Raw genomic sequence first — 13,290 nt, 5'->3', positions numbered from 1 at the left:
TTGCCCAAAAAATATGTCTTGTTAATAGAGAATTCAGATAAGTACCACACTTACTATTTAATGTTGAAGAAAAAACTTAGGCTGTTTTTGCATTAACGGGACTGGGTGTCGTGTCGAAGTGAAACTTCATATGTGTATGTAATTTGAATGACAGTGTCATAATTTGCTACCTTGGAACTGATCTGATGATGGATCTAGGAGCCAGAGGCGATACTCTAACTCTTCAGCAAATAAGGGTAAAAGAATGGTAGGTGATATACCATCCATGTCCTAGCTCCTAGTTATAAAACAATCGATAGCAAAAACGGTGACACTTTTGTAAGGTAATATTTTTTCTCTGAGAGGTCAGACCCTAACCTATGTTCTCCCCAAGTTTGTCGTGATACGTACGGGACACCCTGTATATAAAAAGTCAGGGTGACTGCCTGACTGATTGCCTAACTAAATGATTATTTCGAGGTTCCGTATTCCAAAAATACAATACGATTATATTGCTCCATAATCATCAACATTTACAATAAATCATCTTTATCCACTAATTTATCACACTTTTATTATAAAAGACTGCAAAAATCGGATGACATTTCACAACTCCAAGAAAGCCCGAATATTCCAAAAATAAATAAATAGAATAATATTTATTTCAAAGTGCTCTGCGTCACTAACAGGATTACGCAGGGTTGTAATGTAAGTAGTATGTATCAGGGTTTTCCAAAATTATCTTCATCTCCTAACAACAAAAAATCTGCGAACTCACCAACTTCTAGCCGTTCTTTGATTACTCCGCTATTGAAGAGATGTGACTATCATGGCAGCTAGGAAAGGGACTGAACTTCTTAAACATTTTAGCTTTATTTTCCATTTCCTGATGGGTTTTGGCATATTTATCCATTCTTGCCATAGCCCTAGAATAGTTCTGCTCACTTGCTCTATTATGCGTATAAACTGACTTACATAATTCAAAAATCAGACAGGTTATTATGTAAAATTTTAGTTACTTTTAAGTTTCACATACTTCAAAACATCCTATCACCTGTGGCCTGTTTCGAGCCGAATGTACTCGAACATTTACTCGAACCAGCAATGTATTCAACACGATTATAGATAGGCATTCAACGCAACGGCTACCAGGAGATCATACATTAAAGGAGTTCGCCGCTGTGACTACGCTATCAGAGCCACGTGTACTGTGACGTCATAGGATAGACGTAGACCTTGCCGTAGCCATGACCACATAAAAGCTATCATAAAGTTCTACAGAAAGGACCATTTGCGTACAACGTACTGAAAGCGTCTCGAAAATTCGCCGAATTATAAAAACTAGTGGTAGACCGGGGGTCGAAATTCCACCATAATTATATAAAAATTGTTTTCAGAAATAAACAACAAAACAGCCATAAACAAAAGAGTATATATGTATGTGTATGTGTAAGCGAAGTACCTTCGCTTAATTTGCATCCAAGTAGGTTGTATAATGTAAATTTTTTTCATGATAAAATATAACAATGTCAATGCGTCATTTTCCTCCATGTCAATGTGTCATTTTATAAGAAAATGTTGATTACAGAGTTTTTGAATTTTATATGTTTGTGTCAAATGCGTGTAGGTGGTAGGTAGGTAGGTGGTAGTGTGTGTAATGTGTTTTTATTGATTTAATGTACTTTCTATGCATTATTTAAAAAAATATTAGCATTGTGCTCTTCTTCGGTATATAAACTATAACTGCGGCAAATTTCATACTCGTCCATCCGAGTACTTTATCCGAAGAATACATTTCGGGCAACTCAAATATAATAATTCAATATACAATTTAGACATTCCGCACTCGTACAGTGCGGAATATCTAAATTAATAACGCGTTAGGTACGCGTAAGTATTTTATTTTTACAATTAATATCCTATCGCCTGTGACCTGTATAGAACCGAATGTACTCGAACATTTACTTCTGAACCAGCAATGTATTACCACGAGTATAGATAGGCATTAAATGCAACGGCTACCAGGAGATCATACATTAAAGGAGTTCATCGCTGTGACTACGCTATCAGTGCCACGAGTACTATGACGTCATAGCATAGACGTAGACCGTGCCGTAGGCGTGACCACAGAAAAGCTATAGTATGATCCTACAGAATGGACTCTTGCGAACAGCACGCTAAAGGCGTTTCTAAGGCGCGCCGAAATAATCTACTGTATGTAAGAATACAAATATGTGAGAATAACCTGTATTTTTTGCGCAAGACGCTATCTATGGCTATGATCAGAAGAATACATTTCAGGCAACTTAATACAATAATTAAATATACGTACGCGTGTGGGACGTCTAAATTAATGACGCGTTTATTAATAATAACTCGTAATAACTCGTACTTACAGGCTACATAATAAGTGCTACTATTACTACATAGATACGCGCTTAAATGTATTAAAAGTCAGAAATAAAAACGAGTGACGGTACTGTTATTTACTTTTCTATGCCGCTAACTCATATACGCGCAGCTCATGACGTTACTTCGTATAGCGTAACTCAGTGCAATATTGATTTCTGAGGGAGAACTTATTTTAGCATCTCTCTCTGACCAATAGCCTATTCAGGTATGCTAGGGGTGTTCGTTTATGAAATTTTTGGCTACGGATATATGAAAGAATATATCGGTTTCAGATACGGTTAATGATAGAAATCTATATGAGATGACCGGATGCCTTTGGATAGTTTCAGTTACGGATACTACGGATACAAAAGCATCAGGTGGAATACTTTAGATTTTCAAGTATTTCCAGGTTTAAAAAAGTAAAGAAAATAAAGATAGATAATGGTTTGAATTTATTTACTGTGTCTGTTTATTAAGACACTGCACCGATCCAATATTATTTAGAACTTTTATATTGGATTCGTTTACAGTTAAGGTTATATTTCTGTTTCCGATATCCGATAGTTTCGGTTACAGTTACGGAGGTCCACAACAACTCTGGTGTGTACTAACTGAATGCATGACGCTAGAGCTATCGATTTTAGGTATAGGGATGTGTGAAACGGAATACAAATAACAAAAATCGAATAGCCATTCATGCGATCGGATGTAGTAGCACGTGTACGCTAAAGGTGTACACATCATACTTTTAGAAATTTTCAATATTATAATTTTTTTCAATATATTAATTTTCAATTTTAAGGGTACGCTAAAGGTGTACACATCATACTTTTAGAAATTTTCAATATTTTTGGAATTTGTAAAATTTTAAAACGATAAAATCGAATAAAATCTTGACATTTTCTATAAATTAGTTTATACATTTCTTTTTTGGATATCGTTACTTGTTTGCAGCGATTTTATGAGATAAGCGATTTTGTTATGTACTGTTGAAATTATGTTTTTTATCCGGGTTTTGTTTTTCATTTCTGTATGGGCTTAGAAATAGCAGACTTGAAAAATAAATTCTTCCATGTTTGCGAAAACTAATGTTGCTCTTAAGTATTTTAAAAGTTTATAAAATTTTATATTAATGTTGTCGCGAAATCTTTATGTAAATTTACTGTTAATCTGGAAAAATAATGATCAAGACGACTAAACACTGTTATTTTTCAGGTTTTTTTCGACCGTAAAACCTTGACACCCTACTTAGGCGTGAGCGTGGGAAGCGTAGGAACTGAAAGCTTGTTAAGTATGTTTCAATGTCCAATTCCAATATTTGCGAAGTCTTATAATCTGTAATAAGGAAAAGGAAATAAATGTTTTCGGATGGTTCTTTAATATTTTTTGCGTATTTATAAAGTAGATGAAAATGTAAATAAAAGATGTCTGAGACAATATGAGAATTTTGTCAGTCGTAAACAAACTTTCGTCATTGCATTTGATTAAATTGTAATTTAATAACAAAATTATGAGTACATGGCAACATAAACGTACGCAATAAAGTACTCCCATACTATTCATATATTGATTTTATAATACTTTTCCTTAAACAGTTGTTTTCATGCTGTACGCATCTTTATGAGCGTGACGTTGCATGGCTCGAATGCGCAGGTCGGTATTATTGATTATTTCCGCGAAAGTTTGCTTTACAGTACCAGGGGCTCATGAACTATTGAAGGTTGAATCCACCGCGTCACATTCATAAATGGAAAGTAGTTTATTTCATATCTGAGTCAGGTCTTCGAGACATCCCAAGGACATAACACCATTGAATTTGTGTTCTTGAGATTGATAAATACTATTTAAGAATATTATTTATTTTTATATATCAGGGACAGCAAGAGTGCGAGCTCAAACCGCCCAATCAACTGGGATCCCCTGGGACCATCGTCCTTTTGATGATAATATGCGGTACTCATACCGTTGTGTATGTGGCCGGATACTATAGTAGACATACATATCCAAGTTAGTCAAATACGCAACTGTGTCCAACCTCACATAGAACTCTTATTATTTCTGAAATTCAATATAGATGTTCATGGGTGACAATAGCTTCTTACCATCAGTTGGACTGCATGTTCGCTTGCTATTTCTCGTTTGATTTCGTTTCAGATATTTATGGACGGCGGACGGCGGAGGCGGACAGTGACCATTTTATGAAAACGCTGTGAGTTAGTTTCTTGCTTTCATATTAAAATAGACAGTCAAGCAATACGAGCACGTGGTGGAAGTTCTTATCTGGCACAGAGTTGATACTGGTTGTAAAGTAACAAGCGTTATAAATTGTCGGTAGCTTTGACCGAACAAAACACTTCCAAAAATAGGCGGAGCCCTGAACCTGAGTTTTTTCCAACTCACACTGGAGCAATTTTGTGAAGTTGAAGGCGGGAGACTTTTGGAGCATTAATTCGTTGCAATAAATAGAATTTAAGGTTTTTAGCACATTATTTTCACCATTTCTTTTATACATGTCCCACTGATTGACTTGGTTACACATTCATATAATTGTGAGGAAAGCCCTCAAACCGGTGACAGTTTGAGCATACTCCAGCATGGTGGAGCAAATGCAGATACAATGAATTAAAATTAAAGTTTTTATTTAAAAAAAAACTCAATTTATTTATTTCTTAGATAATAATATTATATATATTTCTTGAATTCTTGATGATTTCGTTACTAAATATTCCTCGTACACAAGTTTGAGTTGTTTTTCAAGAACCCTATTTTGCTGCGTAACGAAGTGTTAAATATGATTGAAATTGGTACCCTACGCGTGAGTAGGACTTTCTCGTATAAATAGTGTTGTGTGAAAGAGAGAGCGAGGGATCCGGGTGAAGGCTCAAACCACAAGCGAGGGTGGCTTGGATATCGATTGGATCCTGACATTGTATGTTAGTGTTATAAATTCTAAAACATTATGACGTAGGATTTTTAGGCAGCTTGCCAATTTTGAGAACGTAAGTGACATATTAGTCGTCAGATACGTCGCATAATTAACGACGTCATTTAAAGAAAGATATTTCTCTTGCAAATTGTGCGGTGCATGATAATGATAATATTTAATATAAAAAATAATTATGATTTTTCTTACAACGCAAGTAAACATATTTATTTTTATTTTGATAAGAAATATTTTTAAAATCGTATCCCTAACTGTTACTTTTTGTTTCTATAATCTCGAATTTCGAAAAAAAAGAAGGAAAACATAATTCGCAAAATGTAAACAAGTTCGATCGGGCGAAGACGCATACAGCTGACTGAGAGTCAATGCCCTCACTTGCAATCGATACGTGCGCTAAGCCTCGCTAGGTTGCGTGCATTTATTGATTTCACGAGCTGCACTGGCGCCAACATTACTAGGCGAACATGAACCGATGGGAATTAAGCTATATACAGTACCTCGATTTCGTCACTGCTGTTTAGTTCACATTCACGACACTTGCTCACTTATCCACCCGACATTGCTCACGACCAAAAGACAACTGCCACGACGGAGCAGTTAGCAACACGGTTAGAATTTCTTTTGTGCGCACTCGTGGCCTATCGTAGACTATCCACAAACTCGTTTTGTACGGTATCCACTAAATTTGTGCTTACGTGTCATTCTAACATGTAGTTTGATCGTTATGAAATCTTGCGGACTTCTGTGGCGTAGATACTGTAAGCCTACATGCTAGCAATTAAGTTACGCAGCGTACAATATTAGAAGTAGATGTTGTGAGTAGCGTATTGCGTTCTAAGTTTTTATTACACAATAAATAACTTTGTCTTTTATATGACACTGGTAAACCTAATTTTGACAGATTTACTTTCTAAAGAAGTGATAAAAAAATAGTATTGCTTAATACAAATACAAAAACAAAAACGATTATCACCCGAAAACAATTTTCCTCCTTATTCGTTTTTGCTATTTAAAAATAAATGTTATAAATACATTATTTATAATGTACGTTAAACATTCATGTTAGTAAATAACTTTCGACATCATTATTTTGATGCAACATTTTTTTAAAACAATATTTTGGATTTATCTTCTGTTTTGAATCGTTAATCTTATATTTGTTGATTGAAATTCGCCTAACTGTAGTCAGATTGTTACCTACAATAATTGAAATATTAGGTTTATTTTATAAGCAAATGATAAAGTTACTGCAACTTGTAAAAAGGGCATTTTTATTATACGAAGGGCGGCTGTGAAATTCACCACTTAAAGTACTTACTGAAATAAAAGTTAGCTTATAAACATTACTTTTTAATACTAAGGCTTTTTAATATAATATAAAAAAATAACCTTAACTAAGTCGAACAAATGATATGAATTCTTGGAGAACAAAACGTATCTTGCGAATGATTTTAAACATTAGGCCACAAAAATTTGTTAATATTATGCAAAATGTATTAATACGCGAAATTTGTTATGCCATATTAGTATACGCCAAATTAATAGGAAAAAATGTATTTTACCTTTACTTTGTCGTTTGTCATTACTTTCCAGAATTTGATCCTTATAAGAGGCACTATCAGGTAGTGGAATAAAATAGAGGGTGCATTTTTTTTCAAAACGAACTCGTTCGATTCCTGAATAGGGAAAAATATACTTTAAAAAAGTAATTACGCAGTTTTGGTTTTTAAGGAAATCGGCCTCGTAACTCCTTTTAGTATTTTCTCTAATCCTTATAGTTTCGGATTTGGCCCTGAAGGCCCATTTGAAAAGGCCTGTATATCAGAAGCGGCCTGTCGCTACAATTCTTAGTAGTGACACAGTATAAGTATCTATACAGATCCTTATATCGTGGTAATGAGCTGCATTAGTAAGAATTGTATGTGTACCCCAAGATTTCGGAGCTTATTCCTAAGCTCGTACTTGTCATTCTTTGAATTTATGTGTCTCAATTCGAGGTATATATAAAAATATTATTATTGTTATGCAAAATATCGGTATAAAACAATACCTTGCCTTACTTGATGTTCATATTCAAATAGGTAGGAATACCTAAGATTTTTTGATTGTGGCATATTTAGACGTTTACAAAATATTATTAATTTTGCAACCGTTAAGCAATCTATCATGTTACGGACAGATCAACTTACACTTAATAAAACAAATATACTTGTTAATTTATTGTACTTATGTACGCGTGTGTGTATGGCGCTGTAAGTAAGTTTGTTGAATATACTCGATAGGTATCATTAAATATATTGCATATATATATATATATATATTAGCTACGGCAGGCTTTACAAAATAGATATTAGCAGACACTGGCGGGATAGTATAAAATTATAAATATTCGTTTTCGCAGTGATATGAATATGAATATGAAACTTAAATGCCGACCATAAAAATACTATAAAGAACGCATTCCTAGAAGTTATGAAGTATAATTTGTCGCGAAGATTTACTTAAACGATAAGCGGTCCGCGCTCATATTAGACACGCTGTTTACATCGTTATCCAACTAAATATATTGAGCGCCGACTTCACAAATATGTACTAAACTAACATTTATTTCAATTATTTTTTACTTTGTAGTGACATAGAAGTCGGTTGTAGTTTTTGTTAAAAAAAAAATTAAATGTTTTTTTTTTAAATATATATCGAAGTAATAAAAATATTACAAATACACGTAATAAATATTTCAGTACAAAAATAAAATTACATTTTAGACTTTTAGAAATGGCTGGCAAAATAATAATTTTGTTTTACAAATAAAATAAATAAAAAATAACAAAAGAGAAATCGTTGGAATTTCAGTGACCCCGACGTGATTTGAACACGCAACCTTCTGATCTGGAGTCAGACGCGCTACCGTTGCGCCACGGAGTCGTTACGTTGAATGGCTAAAGTTACGAACAGTTTGTTAAAATCGGAGCGGTTTTATGAGTTTGGTAAATTAACAAATAAAATAAAAATGTTTTATTAACAATTTCATCATAATACATATAATACTAACGGGAACTGAAAATTTGGGATTATAAGTTTTTATTATATCAAAAAAGAAGTTTCGCCGATAATAACACAAAATGGTTTAAATAACACAACATTTACTTTTATCTTCCAAAATTAAAATATTCCGAACGGATGCTTTGTCAGTGTGAAGAAGCATGCGTTTTCCCTTACAAAGTAAGGTACTTACGAACTACAGTAAAACGCTCACTGTCGCCCACCTGACAAGCGCCTGGCGCCTTACTTTTTCTTCACAAAATAAGTTCATTCATTTTGGTTTTGAGAAGATTAGTCAGTTTCTACCGAAGAAATAGATATTTTTTGTTTTAAAAATACAAAATGCCGTTATTTCGAAGTTAAAACTTTTATTTTAACATTACATTTAAATATTTCTGTATGACAGCGAGGATGCTCAAAAACTTGGAATGCATGGCACTGATATTGCGTTGTGGAATAATTCTTAATTAATGAAATTGTATCAAACACTGTAATTAATTAATTTTCTTTTATGTTATTTTTATTTGGGAAACATACAAAGATCAGCAAAGTTTCCACATAAGGTTTATGCATAAGGTTTTAAAGATGTAATTGTTTACAGTGTTAGGAGTAGGTATATTAAAATCTTATATATAAAATTCTAGTGTCACAATGTTAGTTACCGTACTGCTCCGAAACGGCTTTACCGATTTTCACCAAATTTTATATGCATATTCAGTAGGTCTGAGAATCGGCTACTATCTATTTTTCATACCCCTAAGTGATAAGGGCTGTTCACTCTTAATATTTATTTATTTATATGTCAGCTAGTAATAAATATATATACAAGTAAAATAGAACGAAAAAAGTAAATTGTTACATAATTTTCAAGAGTCTGTTTCAGTTCCCGCTTGTATGCATGTATTGAGCAATTATATATGTCCAATTCATGCAATGGACATGTATAATTGCTCAATACTTCGGCCAACGTTTATTATAAAAGTTAGAGGAACGATATATAAAATTATTACTTGTATATTTCTTTTTACACAACGGTACGTGTAATTAAGTTTTATATCCATTCGGAACCAAATACATGTACAAGATAGCAATTACTCGTTCCGGTATTGACTTTAAAAACATGTACAAGATATTATATTTGAATACTTTATAAAGTAAAATTAATTTGTTGTCGACTCTTATTGTCGACTATTGGCTATGGTCACATATTCACATTATTTTTTTTATGATTACAGAACTTCGAGGCCTAGACGTAAGTTTTCTCACGATTTTCTCCTTCAATGTAATAATTACCACGACGGTAATACATAGTATAATTTACCTTTGTTTAAAAAAAATAACTACTTTATTATTAGAATCTATAGTAGAACTAATTATTTTTATAAGTAGGCTTTCGGCTGTTGGAATAAAAGCATGCCACTTTCTGGTTGTTTTAATGACGACTTTCCCTATTTGTACAATGAAATGATTGCTCTACTTGGAAATAACTGTTAGCACGCGTAGCCAAACGTTTGAGATTTCCTCCAAGGCCATCGCAGGGTCCCTTACCATGAGCTGTTGCGTGAAAATGTACGTCCGCATGTGTATTCAAATCATCTTAATGATGAAATATTCACAAAGTTGGATATTATCTAAAAGCTGGTTATCATCTAAAAGCTGCTCGTGTAATATGTATTTTTTGTAAGCATAATAAGTAGCTGTATCGTGTTTGCAGTCGACAGAAATAATAACAATGCTGCCGTGTTTTATTTAAATTCCATTTCTATAATGAAAGAAAACAGGAGTCAGGAGTGTTGCTTGCTCGTTATTCCAATTAAATGATTGAGCAGCATCTTGAACAACAAAACAGAAGTTTTCTGCAAAATCAAACTGAACGGTGATTTCACTTTCACAAATATTATTCATATGCTGCTTAAAATAAAGCGCATGTGCCTCTGAAATGTAAGCAATGTGGTTTCAAGGTATCATCAGAATCAGATAAATCAGAATAAAATCATCAGAAGACAGTATTTGAGTTGGTATTGTGAATCGGTCTGTTCCAAGACATTTTTCAAACTGCACTTCGGTCACTTGGTTGTTGTCGAATATGGTCTTACGAAGTTCACGAAGTGGGCTTAACCCTGGACAAGATCCACAACGCTCTTTTGGTGGTGTTGTTGCAGTCATTAAATGACACTTATGTGTTGGTTCAGAATACATCATATGGCGAATGCAGTCCTTATAATTTGAAAGTTACATTCAGTTTCCGCTGTAAGATTAGCAATATCTCCACTAATAAACATCAGCTATTCCATGGTCGCCAGCAAAAATACACTGCTCGGGCCTTAAATTAAAAACTTTGTCAAGCCTACTTTCTCGTTTGGATTTTCCTCTGTGAACTTCTGTCATAGTTCGTTAATGTTGCTCATTAAAAGTTGTTTCTGCATATGGATTATTTTACCATCATTTTGTTTATTAGATATAAAAACTCTTCCCTGGCATGATGCGATTAATATATTCTCGGAGATAAAAACATTTCATTAAGAGAGAGACATAGAGAGACGGAGATTTTTATCTCCGTCTCTCTATGTCTCTTTTTGTCTGTCGTCTAGATGTTCAACAAATACTCTTTATTTGTACACTAAATATAAGAAACATATAAAACAATATATGAGACAGCATACAAAAGGCGATCTTATTGCTTAGAAGCGATTTCTTCTAGACATTTTTTTTTCTTCCCGATGGAGTTAAAGATATATGAGATCGTGAGAAGGTAGGGATACATACAAAAAGACTGAACTGTTTTTATATTTCTTGACCATTTATAACTGTATCAGTTGGGGTCGAACTATGTATGAATTTGTCCACAGGAATGAATGGTTTGTTCTGTGAAGATTCACTCGATGATTGACTACACTGCACAATATCGTCTTCAGTCCGTGGAGGTCAGCGACCTTCGACACACCGTCCTTCCCTAGGTAGACTGGTACAACTCCTCCCCACCTTCTTCATGAATGGCGTTCAATTTCGGTTTTAATGCCTTCACTTCGATAGGTTTTGTAACTCTGTCACGTATTCTTGACCCATCGTTGCCAATAATGTTGTCTAAGCTGCTAAATTCGATCTACTCACATAATTTTCGTTTATATTTTTGTTAAGTTTCGAGTGCCAGCCTTCCTGAACGTTCGTCGTTTTGTGCCGTCCTTTATAAACGCACCATTGGCTTATGCTTTTGCTTTTTCGTTTAGCCAGTACCTCTGCATATAATTTTTAATTTCTATAGTTTTTCTGAACTAGGACATTATGATAAAATATATTCCCATCCATCAGGTATCATGTTCTTCGGCAGTAAGGGAAGAACCCCACAGAGTGCAACAGTACGTTTATCTGTTTTTGGTTTAATCCAATTATTTTAGCCCGCCTCCAGAGGCTACGCGACATGTCGTAATAACACTTTCGAAAAGGGCAAAATATTATATATCTTCTTTTTTTGTTACATAATAACGCATAACATAGCAGGACCATATTAATATTATTGATAGAATCGTTCAAATTTCCAAATATTGTAAATAGCTGTAAGAAAGTAGAAGGACAACTCTAGAATTTTCCGTCGCAGAACACCTCCTTAATTGAAGGAAATAAGTCTCTTGACTCCTTCGAGGGAAATGAGATAATTCGGTTTTCGTTGCAACTGTAGTCGGCTAACAAAAAGGATCTAAACTTATCAGAAATCTCTATATCTCTCACGTCATTAAATACACATTTGGTAACACCCAGTGATTGCTTCCTCGCATTATATAAAATATTATTTTTGTTTCCGTACGAGGGTAGTTTGGTTATTAAGTTTAAGCCTTTATCTTTCATAGAATTTTCTATTTTTTTTTTTTTTTTTGGAAATTGACTTGTGGAAATTTTTGTCCGCCCTGTTCATTAGGAAAGATAATAAGTCTTCTAATATAATTTTATTATTTTGCGAATCATGGTTAAAAAGAAAGGAACCTTTATAAATTTCCCACTGTCGCTCAGTGGACGGATCGAGCTTAGACCCTACGATATAGATCATTTAACGTATCCCACTTATCTGTAGGTTCTTACCTAAAAAAATTAACGAACGTAAGTTTCGTAATACGTCGTCTATACGTTTTCTAGTTTGTATAGCACATTATTTATTAATAGAAGGAACCGTAAAAGAAAATTTTACATGATTATGTACCAACAGACGCACATTATGGAATCTATTTACTAGTAATTCCCAAGCGTAGTAGTAGTTGGCAGCGGTAAATTCTAACGAACCTATGGCTTGAAGGGCTGACGTACTAAGTGAAGATTTCAAGTAACGAAAATTTTTAATCTCATCCGAATCTTTGCGTGTGCGTGGATCATGGTAATGTACGAATTTTTTTACTCAAGCAACTGCTCGTAACATCCGTTGAAGGTAGGCAACTTTATTTCTAGTAATTTTATATAATTTTTGACATGTTTGATATGCGAATGTTAAGAATTGGTAGCTATGTTATCATTTTCAATTAAATATTTCGTAAGTATAGTACAAATATTTAATACAATTCTCTATATTCAAAATGACTAACGACCTCTTCCACTAACTGATTTAATTCCTGAGTGGTAATATAAGAATCTAATATAGTTTCAGCAGATTTAATTTCTGCTTTCTGGACATAAGATAATGACACTTCTTCAAATTTACTAAACATTTTTTGCAATAAAGTTAAGCGTCCTTTAAGGCAGCCTCGCAACTTTTTCAATTCCTCCGTATTCACCTGACCATGACGCAGAATCCTGACTTTTTGGTTTATTTGAAGGCTTTAAGACAGGTCAAGCTATCAATAGAACTACTAATGGGGCGAGTCTGATGGCCGACTATAAGTTTGAATAAAATACATATGGATAGTGTGTTTAGACTTGGTTGTAATCCTTTCTGTTTGAGTAAACCA

General features: G+C 33.8%; 1 non-coding gene across 1 annotated transcript; it reads right to left on the bottom strand.

Annotated features, from left to right (window-relative positions):
- Positions 1 to 8,170: 8,170 nt before the first annotated feature.
- On the bottom strand, positions 8,171 to 8,242 carry TRNAW-CCA (transfer RNA tryptophan (anticodon CCA)). The gene has a single exon. It is a non-coding gene; the product is annotated as a tRNA-Trp (tRNA).
- Between the last annotated feature and the right edge of the window lie 5,048 nt (positions 8,243 to 13,290).

The sequence above is a fragment of the Epargyreus clarus genome, unplaced genomic scaffold (genome assembly GCF_041222505.1).
Source record: "Epargyreus clarus isolate Ecla_fem2 unplaced genomic scaffold, WU_Ecla_fem_2.2 ptg000007l, whole genome shotgun sequence".
NCBI lineage: Eukaryota > Metazoa > Arthropoda > Insecta > Lepidoptera > Hesperiidae > Epargyreus > Epargyreus clarus.
This window is presented reverse-complemented; position numbering and strand designations above follow the sequence as displayed.